Below are 18247 nucleotides of genomic sequence, written 5' to 3'. Positions count from 1 at the left end.
TTTGCCTTAGGAAATGAATTACTTATAAATAAAAGACCTGAGAAAAACACGAAGATGTCACTTCTCCCTTAAAGTCGTGTAACTAAAGATTCCGTGCCATAAAAGGAATTCAAAGAAACACACTTGATACTATGTCAAATGAAAAATACTAACAAGAATATATCAATAATGTTCTCCTGTACAATATGGTGATTAGTGTGACTATTCATAACTGCTACCAACCTAGTCCTCTGTAAAATAAAATGATTCCTTGTAGGCATTATTTGAAAAAAAAGAATTAGTGAGATTATTAACACCTTTAAAAATTGTTTTCTGATCTAGGAAAAATAACTTCTTTTTTTGGGGGGGGTGGGGGCACAATCTCACTGTTACCCTAGGTAGAGTGCTGTGGCATCACAGCTCATAGCAACCTCAAAATCTTGGGCTCAAGTGATTCTCTTGTCTCAACCTCCCAAGTAGCTGAGACTACAGGCACCCGCCATAATGCCGGGTTATTTTTGTTGTTGTCATTGTTGTTTAGTAGGCCCCAGGCCTGGTTCATATCTGCCAGCCCCGATGTATGTGGCCAGCGCCCTAACCACTGAGATACGGGCGCCAAGCTGAAAAATAACTTTAAGAAAAAATGTTTTAATTGTCTTGAGATTTCTGAGTTACCAAATGGTGGAAATACTCTTTGTCAATTCAGGACAGCATCATTAGCACATCCTTCTTCCACATCTATGACATTAAAATGTCTGTAACTGTTAGGTTTATTATTTAAACTAGTTTTAGAGTTGTTTTCATCATTTAAATTAACTATTTTTTTAAGAGCCTGCAACAGCAACCATACACAATAATGAAAACATCAATGGCAAGACAAGAGTGACCTTCTATAGCTGCTGCTATTAAACAATGTACTTTACCATCTCTTAGAAATAAGACATAAAAACTTGCCTAGAAAATAAGAATGAATATCTAAGTACATAAATGTAAATAGAAATCTCTTCAAAGATATACTTTGGAGATATGGCAGGTTTTGGTCCCAGACCACTGCAATAAAGCAATATTACAATAAAGTAAAACACAAAATTTCTCATTTCCCAATATCTGTTAAAATCACATTTACACTATCTGGTAAGTCTGTTAAGTGTGAAATACCATTATATCTAAAAATCAGTATACATATCTTACTTTAAAAATACCTTATTGCTAAAACTTACTAAAGATCGTCTGAGCCTTCAGTGAGTTTCTTGATGCAGGACTGCTGCTAAATTTCAAATTTTGTAAAGAGCACAATGTCTGTGAAGCACAGTAAAATGATTATACCTGTGTAAACCAAAATATTAATGACTATCTGTGCATGGTGGTGTTACAAGTACGTTGGGAGAGAATTCTTCATGTCTCCCTTGCATGTCTGCACATCTTGCAAACAGAGTCACTAATTTCCCTTGTTCTGAAGTATCTTTTCTAGGATACTTGTATTAAAAACAGATTTGGAAGACAGATTTGGAAGACAGAGACAGTATGTCCCTTTGGAACAAAGGACATGTCTGTTTACTCTCCAAGATAATAACGTCTCCTATAGGAAAGGTCAGACTTACGGTCCATCATAAAAGATTTGGGATTCCCCTCTTGTAATGCAGTTGCTACCTGGCCTTCTTTACATCCCCCTTGTGGGAAATAAAGCTTGGAATAGACATAAACACTCATAGTCAGGCTTGCTATTGCTATGCATATTATAACTTTATTTCTGACGCAGGAGTGTGTGTCTTCTGCCATAAACCATGACTGCTTAGTTTCCAAGTAAGGTAAAATCTCAGATCTTTCATAGTTTTGACAAGGTTAATTTCTATCTTCACTATTCTTTTTGTTTTTTTGCAGTTTCTGGCTGGGGCTGGGTTTGAACCCGCCACCTCCAGCATATGGAGCCTGCGCCCTACTCCTTTGAGCCACTGGTGCCACCCTATCTTCACCATTCTTATATATATTTTTAAATTTTTATACAATGAACATGTATTAAATTATTTGGATAAAATAAAATATTTCTTAGTAATCCTTAGATGGAAAATAATGAATGTCTAAACTAAATTAATGATGAAAACAACAGAACGGAACTATTCTTAAGGTTAAAATTACCAACATCCACTCTCATGCTTTATGAATTTAACCCAGGATTCAGATTATCATATTAGGTTTTATAAAAGATTCTGTTTTGCAAATTATATATACTGATTTAAAGCTAAAAGTAGTAGAGAAACTTCCAAAGTAAACTAAAACCAAAGGGGATAAAATATTACAGATCAGCAGTGAGGGGGTAAAGTACTGTAAGTGAATATGCCTGATATAATTAACTAGTGTGATATTTAATGAGGTAATGAAAATAACTTTATATAAAAAGTAAATTGCTGGGCGGTGCCTGTGGCTCAGCGAGCAGGGCGCCGGCCCCATATTCCGAGGGTGGCGGGTTCAAACCCAGCCCCGGCCAAACTGCAACCAAAAAAAAAAATAGCTGGGCGTTGTGGCGGGCGCCTGTAGTCCCAGCTGCTTGGGAGGCTGAGGCAGGAGAATCGCATAAGCCCAAGAGTTAGAGGTTGCTGTGAGCCGTGTGATGCCACGGCACTCTACCCGAGGGCGGTACAGTGAGACTCTGTCTCTACAAAAAAAAAAGTAAATTGCTAAAGAATAATTATTTAAATTTTGCTCTATTTAAGGAGTTAAATTTTGGTTGAGGTTGAATCATTGTTTTTTTTATTTTATTTTATTTTATTTTATTTTATTTTATTTTTTTGAGACAGTCTCACTTTGTTGCCCTCAGTAGAATACTGTGGCATCATAGCTCATAGCAACCTCAAACTCTCAAGCGATTTTCTTGCCTCAGCCTCCTGAGTAGCTGTGACTATAGGCACCTGCCACAATGGCAACCTATTTTTTAGAAACGGGGTCTCACTCTTGCTCAGGCTGATCTTGAACTCATGAGCTCAAGTAATCCACCTGCCTTGGCCTCCCAGAGTGCTAGGATTACAGGTGTGAGCCACCACCCCCAGCCTAAAAAGAAATTTTTTTTAAGAGATAGGATCTTGCTGTTGCCCAGGCTGGTCTGGAACTCCTAAGCTCATGTGATCCTCCTGCCTCCTAAGTAGCTACAACTACAGGTATGTACCACCACATCTTACTCAGGTTATTTTACTAATTTAGGATCTCATAACAGCAACATTCTGTCATATTAAACTATAAATAAGGTCTCATATATAACAACTATAAACATATATTCATTTCTAAAAATTTTATGGGAAATAACTCAGACCTTAGAAGCTGGGTTCAAATTCAATCACTCACTAAGGAAAGACAATCAAAAGAATATGAATTGCAAATACACAAATGAATAATACGGTCTTACCTTCTCTCACCCTTCTCTTAATTTCTTCAATCCCTCTCCTCCTAATTTCTTCACTTTGTCTTAAACAGCAGCACTATGGTCTATAGGTAGGAACTTTGGAATGGATACTATGGCCCTTCTTCTCTTAAAGTACAAATAAGCAGTTAAATATTCATTTGCAAACTAAGGAAAATACTTCTAACAACAGTTTTGATGTCAAGTTGCTCTGAAATCCCAAAGCATGGAATTAAGTACAATGCACACTACCTTAGAGGAGCTTTTGATTGCTACCCAAACATGATATTTAAAAAGTATAGCACACTTATAGACTGAGAACAGTTATATATAGCCCTCTATGTAATAAGCCAGAAGTTAATAAATCATAGTTTATATTTATTCTTCCTATTTTATAAATCTAGTGATTAAAAGTATTCTTAAATTACCTAAGGAATGTTTTTAATAGGAGTAATTTCATCAAAAGTGCTTTTTTGCTCTTGTTTCTACACTTTTAAGAAATCATACTTTTATGAAGATAACACTCAGACACTATTTATTGACAACTTTCAAAATATACAGAGTACCTAGGAAGAATAAAAGTGTCAACAAAACACTAGAGGAAAAAAAAATGTCAACAAGTTTTGCCTTGTAAATTCAAACCCAAGCAGCCTAGATAAATGTTCACAAAAGCACCATTCGCTATAAATATCTAGAAATAAAACTTCTAATGCTTTCCTCAAACCTAACATTGTATCCTGTCCCCACAACTCCACTTAACAGATGTAACAGATTCACATCTGTTTTTCATTTGCTGTTTCTTTTCTTTAGAATATCCTTTACTTTTACTTTCCTGATGGTCAAATATTTATTTCTTGAAAAGTCAGATTAAGTATTCTACTCTGAGGCCATCCTTGAACCTCTTAAGTAGCATTAATTGCTTCTCTTCTTTCTCCCATCTCTGTACTCAACAGTTTCATTAATATGTTTATTACACTGGTACAGAAGTTCTGGAATTACACTCCCTGTTATCATCTGTGGGAATCACACTAAGATATTATTTGTATCTTTCTTTCATATTCTTGTATATTCTCTCATTCATTTATGCTGGGTTGAAAATGTTCTAGAATCAATTGTGGTTATGATCGTATCATTTTGTACATATACCAAAAACTACTGAATAGCACCAAAAGGAATAACATACTTTTGAATAATTTAACAATAGAAGTACAAGACTGGTACACTGGAACCCTACAGAGCATTGCTAAGGGAAATGAAAGAACTAAATAAATGGAGAGATATTCTGTGTTCATGGATTGGAAGACAATAGTAAGATGGCAATACTACTCAAAATAGTCTGCAGATTTAAGGTACAAACTCAGTAAGATTTTTTCCTATTAAAATCACAGTAGGATATTTTTGTAGAAACTACAAGGTGATCCTAAAATTTCCAATTTTGAAAAGAACACAGAATTTCCAATTTTGAAAAGAAAACTAGTAGTTCTTGATTTTGAAAGCAGAATTAGGGAGTTGGGTTGGGAGTGATGACTTACTTGTTGTCAAACTGGATTGTGATGATGGTTATAAAACCAGAAACATCTCACACCTCCTTCAGTAAGAATATGGCTTTTAAAAAAAGACTTCACAAAAAGTAAACCAAAGGGAAAAATCCAAAGATAATGTATAAAACTAACAAGATAAGGAAAAAGTAAAGTCCAAACAAAGATTCTGAAGATTTAAATTAAATAGGAATGAATAAGGATATAAAAAGACAGAATCACAGGTCACTGGCAATGACTAACACTAACCAAAACTGTTAACATTTACTGAGCATTTACTATGTGCCAACTATTGTTATTAAGTGCAATTATAAGCCAATTTACTGTCACAACAATTCTATTCTAGAAGGCATATTGTCTTCTACTGCAGATAAAGGGAAATACTGAGGTTGAAGACCATACATAAATTTATCCAATGTCACAGACTGGGAAAATGGAGTATCTAGTGTGTATATGGGTTTTGCCACTAACTGTAATGGAAAGAAATGTCAAATGACTATGAGGTCTTTGGTTCCCCCCTCACCCCTGCCATCATTATTTCTTATATAATTATGCAGTCTTAACAATTGTGTTTACTTAATTGTGCTCACCTTAGGAAATGAAAAACAATCACATCCCCAGAATCTAATTTATTTCTAAAAGGCTTAGATAAATGGTTTGCGGTTACTTGGCATCCATACTGCTATTTATTTTATGAGGAATTACTAAAAAATACTTAATTGGAAATCTTTTTCCAGTTTAAAAAGAGTCAACAAATCTTCGGGGTAATTATATACCTTTCTTCCATATGGTTTCTCTACCATATTGCTGTCGCTGTCAGAATTTTCACTCTGAATTGGTTTTGTGAACCCAGATTTGGGCATTTTATAGCTGTTCAGCTAGCTTCTTCTTTTATCAGTCTTCTCATCCTGGATCTGTAAAGAGTGGATATATAAAGGTTATTTGTGTGTGAGTGTGTGTGTATGTATATATGTATTGTATACCTATACATATATATACAATGGACTCTACTTAAGTTTACACACCACAGTTAGTTCAATTATTTCTCTCTCTAAACTAGTAATTATCTCCAGCTTTCTGGGTATCCAAAAGCAGTAGAAGTGGATGCAGTGAGAGTGTTTCTTTCTCTAGCACAAATCCAGAGGTGGGAGCTCCTAACAGACTGACTGGTAGTTCTATATTGGTGTAAAAGTCATTTCTGAAGACTCAACCAAGTACTTGTTTGATCTGAATAGTAATTTTACAACATCTAATTCCCTGTATTTATTTTTCTTGAGACAGAGTCTCACTTTGTTGCCCTCAGTAGAGTGTCATGCCATCATAGCTCACAGCAACCTCAAACTCTTGGGCTCAAGCGATTCCCTAGTCTCAGCCTCCCAAGTTAGCTGGAACTGCAGGTGCCCACCACAACCAGCTATTTTTAGAGACGGGGTCTCACTCTGGCTGGTCTCAGAGTGCTAGTTCACAGGTGGAACCCATGAACTCAGGCAATCCACCTGCCTCAGCCTCCCAGAGTGCTAGGATTACAGGAGTAAGCCATCGGATCCAGCCTAATTCCCTGTATTTAAACACTACCTACTTAAAATTCCTGGAGTAGTTTCTTTTCCTTCACTGAAAATCTCCAGGCGTTAGTCACTTCCTCTACGTATTCACTGATATAATACTTATATCGTACTGTAATTACCACTGCATGTGCCATTTTTCTACCAATGTGTTCACCTTCTCTCTACTACTCTGCAAGCTGACTTAACAGGTCAAGGACTCTCTCAGAAGCTTATGATTATTATTAAGCTTATGCTTGAAAGATTTAGAAAAAATTCCAAGATGGGGTTTTAGATATAAAGGACAAAATTGTGAGGCTAGACCTGTGTTGCTATCTGATGACTATTAGCTACATGTGGCTTTTAAAACATAAACACTAATTAAAATTAAAGTATCTACTATATTATGCAGATACACATTTATGTCATCTCAGAAAGTTCTACTGCATACCACTGGATAAGATTAAAGATGCTGGCCAAAGGGAGCATTACTTGGGCCACAACAAGCATGTCAAGCTTACACTATACACTATACACTTCCTAAAAACGGATATCATAGATCTAAATAAGCTGTCATTCTAGTATCTATGTGAATTATTAAAACTCAGATACCTGGAACAGTATATTAGTAAAATTTGCCATGCTTTTCAAATTGTTCTACCAGTGCTTTAAAATTTGTTTGGTTTTTATAGAAACAAAAACAAAAATCCTTTAAATGAACTGAACTAATTTGTAAATTGTCAAAACTATATTAATCTGGAAATAGCCAAATTAGAATACATGCGTAACACACACACACAAAGTGCCAAAGTTCTAATAATTAAAATTTTTCATTAAGGAGGAAACAGACTTGAAGAAATTAAGAACCTTTTTTGGATATCATACCCAATAGGCAGAGCTTACCTTGAGACCATTCAACTATTTGAACTAGTACTATAAAAGCAGAATCATTTAAACACAGCATTTGTCCTCAAAGCTAGCCATGTGTAGTGCTTGCAGAGTTATTAAAGTTACAAGTCATATATTAAAAACAGTGAATCAAAAGCAAAAGTGAGCTGTATGCTACCTATCTATAGCCATCAGCCTAAGTGAGACTATGACGATAAAACATTACCTCCTTTGCAGATAAAGCAAATTACTGAACTAAGTGTCATAACATTCTGGGAGAAAACTATAGGGGAGTATTATGTTAAAATAGACTATGTTAGGAAAAAGTGACCTTACATTTCAGTGACTTTATCTAGAAAACATTCAGTACTAACATAATAAAAACCACAATTATAATCTAAAAATACTACTTCGATCAACAATTATAAAGCATTTAATTATTCTGGGTCCAAGATGGATACTACAATCACTATAGCAACCACTATACTAACTATACAAAGAAATAATAAAAATTATGCTACCTAAATTCATATTTTAAAATGTACAAAAAAAACAAATAGAAAGCGAAAAGGAAAACCTGAAGAATGAAAAACAGAAAGAATAAAAACAAAATGAACAGGCCTAACCCAGACATATTATTATATAAAATACAAATGGTTTAAATATACCAATCAAAAGACAGAGATTGCCAAAAAGAGAAAAAAAATAACCAACAAGAAATTCACTTCAAATATAATAATAGGTAGGTTTACTATTGCACTCTTATGCAGTGGGGAAAAAAAGAATATTTAAATAAATAAAAGAGTCAAGACTGTTTTAAAAATTAAGACCAAAAATAAAACATAATACAAATATAATAATAGGTAGGTCAAAATAAAGGACTGAAAAAAGATGTTATGCAAGCACTAATCAAAAAAACATCTTGAGCGGCACCTGTGGCTCAGTGGGTAGGGTGCTGGCCCCATATACCGAGGGTGGCAGGTTCAAACACAGCCCCGACCAAACTCCAACAAAAAATAGCCAAGCATTGTCGTGGGTGCCTGTAGTCCCAGCTACTTGGGAGGCTGAGGCCAGAGAATTGCCTAAGTCCAGGAGTTGGAGGTTGCTGTGAGCTATGATGCCATCGCACTCTGCTGAGGGCTATAAAATGAGACTCTGCCTCTACAAAAAAAAAAAAAAAATCTTGAGTAGCTACATTAATGCAGATGAAACAGACCTCAGAGCAAAGAGGGACAGTTTATAAACTGATAAAAGGATCTATTCACTAAGAAGAAATACCAATCCCAAATCTGTGTGTGACCAACAAAAAAAAGTTTCAAAATACATGAAACAAAAACTAATAGACCCAACAGTTGAAACATAAATTCATAATTATAGTTGGAAGTTTCAACTACTTACATGTTAAGACAGAAAATCAGTAAGGCCATAGAAGAACTGAAAAATGACATAAACCAACTGGATCTAATTGACATTTACAGAAAAATCTACCCAGCAATAGCACAATACTCATTCTTATCAAGGGCACACAGAATATTCCCCAACATAAGCCACGTCCTGTGTCATAAAACAAACTTAACTAAGTTTGTCCTCTGACAATAAAGAAGCTGAAACAAAATCAATTATAAAAAGATAACAAGAGTATCTCCAAACTAAAAAATAAAATTCAATGAAACTAAAAACCAGTTCTTCAAAAAGGTCAACAAAATTGATAAATCTCTAGCCATGCCAATTAGAAATGAGAAGACCTACATTATGAATGTTAACAATGAAAGAGGAACATCACAATAGATCCTATAAAAACTTAAAAGATAATAGAGGAATATTTCATGCAAATGAAGTGAAACAGATAAATTCTTTAACAGGCACAAACTACCAAAGCTCACAGAAAAGACAACCTCAATAGCCCTGTTCATTAAAGAAATTAAATTCATACTTAAAAACAAAACTTTGGGCCCAAATGGCTTCAAGGTGAATGCTACAAAATATTTAAGGAAGAAGTAATGCCAATTCTACACAAACTCTCCCCCACCATCCCCTAAAAGATGGCACATTTAATGAGGCCATCTTACCCTGATACCCAGAGCAAGCCTTTTATAAGAAATTACAGACCAATATACCTCATAATGATTTTTTTAAAAAACAAAACCTCAACAAAATACTAGCAAATCAAATCCAACTATATATAAAAACAATAATACATTTAATGTTTAAAACTAATGTTTAAAAATTAATCTAGGTAAATTTACTCTATTAACTGAAACAATAGAAACATGATCATCTCAACAGAGAAAAGGTGTTTGATAATGTTCAATACTCATTAATAATAACTCTTAGCAAACTGAAATAGAAAGGAACTTGAATGCTTCCTCTTCTAAGATTGACAACTAGGCAAAGATATCCAACTCTTACAACTTCTACTCAACAAACAGGCCTTATTTCAAGAGGACATGATCATCTGTCTAGACCAGTGGTTCTCAACCTTCCTAATGCTGTGACCCTTTAATACAGTTCATATTGTGGTGACCTCCAACCATAAGTAGCAACGAAAATAATTTTATGGTTGGGGTCACCACAACATGAGGAACTGTATTAAAGGGTTGTGGCATTAGGAAGGTTGAGAACCACTGGTCTAGACAAAGCAAAGCCATCTACAAAAAAGCTGTTAGAATAAGTGTGTATAGGAAGGATATGGAATAGTCAATATATGAAAACTAATTTTATTTCTACATATTAGCAATAAGCAATTGGAAGTTGAAATTAAAAACATGGACAGGTGTGTAGTTCACACCTCTAATCCTAACACTTTGGGAGGGTAGGTGGGAAGACCGAGACCAAGAGTTTGAGAATAGCCTGAGCAACATTGTGAGACCTCCATCTCACAAAAAAATAGAAAACTTCACCAAGGTCATAATTCATGATACGTGCCTGCAGTCCCAGCTATTTGACAAGCTGATGAAAGAGGATCTTTGAGCCCAGGAGTTTGAGGTTGTAGTGAGCTATGATGACGTCACTGTATTTCAGCCCAGAAAACAGAGAAATACTCTTGTCTCAAAGACAAACAAACAAACAACCCCCCCAAAACCCAATGACTTACAATAACATTATAAATAATAAATTCTTAGGGATTAACTATGACAAAATGTATGTTAGACTATACAAAACACTACTGAAAGAAATTAAAGATGACCTAACCATATGGAAAGATAAGCCATCTTCCTGGATCAGAATACTCACTGTTATTAAAATATCAGTTCCTCTCAAATTAGAAGATATATAGTGTGCAAGACACTATTTACTAGCAGTAAAACTTACAGATTAAAGGAACAGAATGGAAAGTCCAGAAATGGATCCACACATATATGCCTGATTTTCAAAAAAGCTGTCAATACAATTCATTGGGGAAAGGATATACTCCTTTCAACAAATGCTGTTTTTAAAACTATATAACCATGTCAAAACAAAAACAAAAACACAAACAACAACAACAACAAAAAACCCAGGAGCTTTGATCCCTACCTCATTCCACAGAGAAAAGGACAAAAATTATCTTAAAATACATCATACATCTAAACATATGAGCTAAAACAATACAAGTTCTATGAGAAAACAAAATATTTTAGTGGCCTGAACCAAAGATTTCTTAAATAGGTTACGAAAAACAGAAAGTACAAAAGGAAAAAAATAGATAAATTAAGACTTCATAAAAACTTTTGCTCTTTAAACAACACTTAAGAAAATGAAAAGCAAGACGGTGCCTGTGGCTCAGGAAATAGGGCACCCGCCTCATATACGAAGGGTAGCAGGTTCAAACCTGGCCCCAGCCAAACTGCAACAAAAAATTGCTGGGCATTGTGGGCGCCTGTAGTCCCAGCTACTTGGGAGGCTGAGACAAGAGAATCGCTTAAAGCCGCAGAGTTTAAGTTGCTTTGGGCTGTGGCGCCATGGCACTCTACCAAGGGAGATAAAAGTGAGTCTCTGTCTCTAAAAGAAAATAAGAAAAGAAAAGAAAAGAAAATGAAAAGCAAGCCATACTAGGAGAAAATATTTGCAAATTATATCCTTATAAAGGATTTATGCCCAAAATATATAAATAACTCTTATGAAGATATTCCAATTTTATAATGAGCCCAAAATATATAAATAACTCTTATGAAGTAAGATATTCCAATTTTAAAATGAGTAAGAGATTTTTAACAGTTCATCAAAGAACACACAGTGAATGGCAAATAAGTACAGGAAAAGATGCTCGTCCTCCTTGAGTCACCAGGAAAACTAATGAGATGCCCTCCTCACTCATGTGTAAGAGCTAAATTAAGCTGATCTCATGGGGGGAAAGGGTTGAAAGACAGGACAGATACCAGAGGTGGTGAAGAGGGGCTGGGGTGGCGAGGGAGCCATGAAGAGAGATTGATTAACTGATGCAAACAGTTAGATAGAAGAAATGAACTCTTACATTCTCTAGCAGAGAATGACTATAGTTTAACAATATACTGTATATTTCAATGTAGCTAGGAGATAGGACTTGAAATGCTCCAAAAACATTGCAATGATAAATATTTGAGGTAATAGATACCCTATATACACTGACTTGATCATTATACATTCTATTCATGTAAGAAAATATCACATGTACCCCACAAATATATATGAATATTATGCATCAGTAAAAAATAAATTTAAAAAAAATAAAAAATGACATGCTATCATATATACCCACCAGAATTAAGGACTAAGAAGACCAAGTGTTGGTGAGGATGTGGAAAAATTGGAGCTCTCTTGTAGTGTGGGGGTTTGGCAGGGAAATACATAATGGTACAGCTACTTTGTAAATGAAAATAGTTGGGTGTTATCTTCATGTGACTAAGAATTATTCATATTCTTCCATTCTTTGTGTAACACTCTTGATAGCTACTACAAAAGTACTACTGCTTGTACTTCAACCTGTGCCCTAAGAGCTACATGGATCAATATTTGTTAAGGGCTATTTTTTAAAGTCTAACAGCTACAAGTTCTACATATAAATGAATTCACACCACATTTGTCTTTTTGTAACTGTGTTAATTTTAATTAGCATATTGACTTCAAAGTTTTGACACATGTTGTAGCAAGTGTCATAATTTCCTTCCTTTATAAAGCTGGGTAATATTACATTGTATGTACACAACACATTTTGTTGTTCTATTCATCCATGATGGACAATGGGTTATTGGTACCTTTTGGCTATTGTGAATACTGCTATGAATATGGGTGTATAATGCAAATACATTTTGGATGCTTGTAATTTTCTTTACAAGCCCTTCCTTTGCTTTTACATTTAAAGCTTCTCCAAAAAACATATTCAATTTTTTTTTTAACTTCTTCTAATGTTTAATTCTTCTCATTCATTTATCGGTAAAACAATTCTACTCCTTTATCTAACTGAATTTCTTTCTGGGCTTTCTAGTTCATTCCACTACTCTCTTCCTTCCATTCCTGCAGCAATACTACAATATTTTTATCATACAGCTTTCTAATACTAATTTTAGTCCCTCTTCATCATTTTTCTTTTTCAAAATTACCTTGCCAATTCTCACCAAATGAATTTAAGATTTCTGACAAGTTAGGGGCAGGCGTGGTGGCACAGGCATGGTGGCTCACGCCTGTAAAAAAGCACTCCGTGACGCCAACGCATGTAGATCACCTAAGCTCAATAGTTAGATACCTGCCTGAGCAAGAGTGAGCCCCTGTCTCTAAAAATAGAGACAGGGGCTGTGGTCCCAGGCTACTTGGGAGGCTGAGGCATGAGGATTACTTGTGCCCAAGACTTTGAGGTTGCTGTAAGCTGTGATGTCACAGCACTCTACCAATGGCAATCTCTGTTAGTTTATGTCAAAGACATAAATAAAAATTAAACTATGGAAGTCCTAGGGGAAAAAAATTCTTAGATGTAGAAGGACTTTCTAAAATGTGATATAAATGCTTACTTGCAATTTTTTAAGTTCGGAAAAAAATCTAAAATTTCTATAATGCAAATATCATAAACAGAAATCAAAAGTGAAAATACTTGCAACACATATGAAAAATAATCAGAGTTATAACAAACCAATAAAAAAAGAACTTTCTAGAAAAGATAAAAGAAGCAGTTCAAAGAATAAATGTAAATGTTGAGTAAACGTAGAAGTATTCACAATCATTTGTAATTTTAAAACTATAACATGACTTCTTTCTTTTATTTTTTTTTTTGCAGATTTTTTTGGCCAGGGCTGGGTTTAAACCCACTACCTCTGGTATATGGGGCTGGCACCCTACTCCTTGAGCCACAGGCACCATCCTAACATGACTTCTCACTTAAAAGCTTGACAAAATGTCAGGCACGGTGGCTCACATCTGTAATGCTAGCAACTGTGGGAGACTAAGCTGGGTGGATTGCTTGAGCTCAGGAGTTCAATCAAGATCAGCCGAACCAAAAGCAAGACCCTACCTCTACTAAAAAATAGAAAAACTGAGCCAGGAGGATCACTTGAGCCCAGGTTCAAGGTTGCTGTGAGCTATGATGAAAATAAAAAAAAATCTGACAAAGATTAAGAGTTTTACTATACATATTGCCAATCAGGAAGACAACTGGGACAACCTCTTAAGAGAGAAATTTGACAAGAACCATCAAAATATAAATGCACGACCTTTTTCCCTAGTAATTCAATCTCTAGAAATTTATCCCGTAAGTGTACTTGTACAGATATGTAAATGTAATATTCAAAGACATTCAAAGAAAGTATTGTTAATATGTCCAAAACACTGGAGGAGAAATCTACGTATTTATTTATGCATAGTTAAACAAATTATGGTACATTTCTATGCTGAAAATTGAGCAGATGACAGAAAGAATAAGAAAAAAGAAGCTTCATTTATTTTTTTTTGTTTTTTTACCTCTCCTTTTCTTCAGAACTTGTAAATGTTAGGAGTGTTTCAGCACTATTTATGGGCCCCTTTCTATTCCCTAACTTATATTATCTAAATGTGTGAGTTAGAAAACCTAATCTGGTCTCATGGTTTTAACACACTGCCACACTGAAAAAAAAAAAAAAATTTTTCCTTGAGATCAGTGTTTTACTAGGTCTAGAGATGTGACACATATGACTTATATACAACTCACATGGCAGTTAATAATGTGTGAAATACTTAACATGCTATAGACTTCTAAATCTGTGGTCTCTAGACCTAGACCTTATGTATAAATCCAGATTTGTATATTCAAATGCCTACTTGACATCTTCACAGGGATGTCTACTGACATGCCAAGCCAAAAAAAGACTACAGAGAATTCTTGATTTTCCTCATCAAACCTTTCCTCCACACCCACACATCCATCTTTTCCATTTCAGTAAATGGCACCACCTTCATCCAGCCATCACACTAATACGTTCCTTCTCGAAGGATGTTTGGAGAATACTTAGAGATCCAAAAATAGACCTGCCATTTGATCCTATAATTTCTTTACTAGGCTTATACCCAGAAGACCAAAAGTCACACTATAACAAAGACATCTGTACCAGAATGTTTATTGCAGCCCAATTCATAATTGCTAAGTCATGGAAGAAGCCCAAGTGCCCATCGACCCAAGAATGGACTAGCAAATTGTGGTACATGTATACCATGGAATATTACGCAGCCTTGAAGAAACATTACCTCTTTCATGTTTACATGGATGGAGCAGTAACATATTCTTCTTAGCAAAGTATCTCAGGAATGGAAGAAAAAGTATCCAATGTACTCAGCTCTAGTATGAAGCTAAATTATAGCTTTCACATGAAGGCTATAACCCAACTATAGCACAAGACTATGGGGAAAGGCCAAGGATGGGGATGGGAGGGGGGAGGTTTTGATGAGGGTAGGGTAATAGGCGGGGCCACACCTACAGTGCATCTTAGAATGGGTACAGGTGAAACTTTCTAAATGCAGAATACAAATGCCTACATACAGTAACTAAGAAAATGCCATGAAGGCTATGTTGAACAGTTTGATGAAAATATTTCAGATTGTATATGAAACCTGCACATTGTACCCCTCGATTGCACCAATGTGCACAGCTATGATTTAACAATAAAAATAAATAAATGAGAAAAAAAGAATTAAAAAATGGTGATTCCAGCTCTAAAATATATCCCAAATTAAATTCACATTCTCCTACCTCAATTGCTACTATCCTAATCCATATTACCATCACCTCTTGACTAGACAATTGCAAACAATTCTCAAATGATCTCCCTACTTACATTCTTACCCTCCTCCTTCTTACACACACTCTCCCATCATTTTTAGGAAGCAGCCAGAGGGATTTTTATAATAGGGTCAAATTATGTTGCTGAGGCTGGTCTTGAATTTCTGGGCTCAAAAGCTATCCTTTTGCCTTAGTCTCCTGAGTAGCTGGGACTACATGCTTGTGGTACCATGCCTCTGAATGGTCCTTCAAAACTAAAACTCCAATGGTATCACTGCCTTGCCTAAATTTTTTTATTTGTTTCCCACTGAAATGAGAATGAAATCGAAACTCAAACTAAATTCTCTCTATGATACAAAGCAGAATTAAAAGAATAGACACATGAAGAATCTTTTTAAAACATTTAGGATAAAATCATCAAAGAAAGAGAAGGTTGGTAGCATGCAGCAGGCCTAAACAGTTATAAAGAAGAAACAAGAAGAAAAACAAGGATGAACATATAAAGGTTGAAATAAAAGACTCTTCAGATTAGATAAATAAAAGAATAAACCAAAGAATGAAATAGTGAGCCAGAAGATCAAATAGTAAAGTCCCAGAAGGCATCAGGAAGGGATTTTTTAAAAAGGAAAAATACAAGGTAGACATAAAGTTCTACTAATTAGTAGTTTACAATTTAAATCGCACATGAATTTTATGTCCATCCTGTATTAAAGAGACAGACAGAAGTTAGACATGACAAATTTTAAAAGAATTCCCACAAAAAGATAAAAAACAGGGTGGCGCCTATGGCTCAGTGAGTAGGACGCTGGCACCATATATCGAGGGTGGCGCGTCTGAACTCTGCCCTGGCCAAACTGCATCAAAAAATACCCAGGCGTTATGGCAGGCACCTGTAGTCCCAGCTACTTGAGAGGCTGAGGCAAGAGAATCGCCTAAGCCCAAGAGCTGGAGGCTGCTGTGAGCTTTGACACCACAGCACTCTACCGAGGATACCAGAGTGAGACTCTGTCTCTAAAAAAAAAAGAAAAAAAGAAAAAACAACAGAAAAAACAAAATTTGAAAAAATGATCAGTAACTTTCCACAAATTAAGGATTAAAGACCTCAGATCAAAGTGTCTCGAAAAAATCCTGGCACACAGTAGGCTTCCCATAAATTATTTATGGAATGAATAAACATAAATCCAAGAGCCAAACAAGGTGAAAAATGAACTACACTTAGACATATTACAGTCAAACTTAAAAAGACAAAAATTTCAAAATCTTCTAGAGAGGAAATAAGGTCACACACATAGGCTAAGCAATCAAACTGACATTAAAATTTCCCGAAAGCAACACCAAAGAAAACAATGTAGCAACATTTTCAAAATGTTAAAGAGAAAGCATTTCAAACCAAAATCATTAACCAAACTAAGCTAGGCTGCCAGGCATAGTGGGCCCACACCTGCAATCCCAGTGCTTTGGGAGGCAGAGGTGAGCAGATCCCTTGAGTCCAGGAGTTTGAGGTTACAGTCAACTATGATCAGGCCACTACCCTCTAGCCTGGGTGAAGAGCAAGAATTTCTCTCTAAAAATAAAAATTAATTAGTTTTTTAAAAGTGAGGGTTAACTAAAGATATTGAAAAGGCCTTGGGAGGTTTGAAAATTGCCTTTGACTAGACACTCCAATAAAAATAGAAATATATCTGAGTGGCACCTGTGGCTCAAAGGAGTGGGCCGCCAGCCCCATATGCCGGAGGTGGCAGGTTCAAACCCAGCTCCAGCAAAAAACTGCAAAAGAAAAGAAATCTGCAAGGACACTATGTGATATGTAAGAGTAAAGTTACCTAAGTATATTTCACACAAAAGAAAGAACACCCCTAACAATGCAGAACTAAATTCCACAGTACATGGCTACTGTAGAGATCAGAGGAAAGTAAGTCCTTTAAAGGATTTACCTGGTTTACAGGGAAGATACACATAAGAAACTGATTATGGAGAATTAATAGAAATATAGGTCTCAATTCAATATATCAAATGTATGCCTTTGAAAACAAAAATATTCAATGTTACAAAAGGCAGAAAAATATTTTTAAAAGGTATATTAAGTAGAATGTCAACAATTTCCATGTGTTATAGCAATAAATAAAACTCACTAATAAAGAAAGTCTCTGAGGGTGGATAACAGAATTCAGCAGTATACTTCTTTAAAAAAAGAGACCTCGAAAAGACACCAAGAAGGTTAAAAACAAAAAGAAAGAAGATATATCCAGGGAACATAAACACAGGCTGGTAGATGGCCTTTATATAAATAATTCACTCTTCCTGGTCTGGGTTTTTATTCAAGGAGACCAGTCTCATCTCCCTGCCATTTCTGGACCTGTGGATTCCATCACTACAGGAAAACTCACACAATTAGGAGTAATGTGTTTATTTTCCCTACAGGACAAAGCCTCAATTTCTGTTTTCTGCTGTGAGTTCTTTCTCATTTCATACACCTGCAGATTACTCTTTTATTACATTTAGCTTTATTTTTACCTAGTAGTTCCATATATGGTAGAACCTCTCTCTGCAGCTGATCACTCTCTACACTGACTACTTCCTTAAGTTGACCCTAATTTTCATACACAGAAATGCACCATGTGTACTCAATGGAAGTTCCCTACCTTGACCAGTTTGTTATAGTCCCTTGGGCGGTCAACTTACAGAGTTTCTACTGTATTTGAAAAAGAAGGGA

The 18247-nt window shown here is 35.4% G+C and overlaps 1 pseudogene; it reads right to left on the bottom strand.

The window, feature by feature from the left end:
* LOC128594285 (ankyrin repeat domain-containing protein 12-like) overlaps positions 1-18247 on the bottom strand; it is a 78802-nt pseudogene that overhangs the window by 41411 nt on the left and 19144 nt on the right.

Source organism: Nycticebus coucang, chromosome 9, assembly GCF_027406575.1.
Source record: "Nycticebus coucang isolate mNycCou1 chromosome 9, mNycCou1.pri, whole genome shotgun sequence".
Lineage (NCBI taxonomy): Eukaryota > Metazoa > Chordata > Mammalia > Primates > Lorisidae > Nycticebus > Nycticebus coucang.
This window is presented reverse-complemented; position numbering and strand designations above follow the sequence as displayed.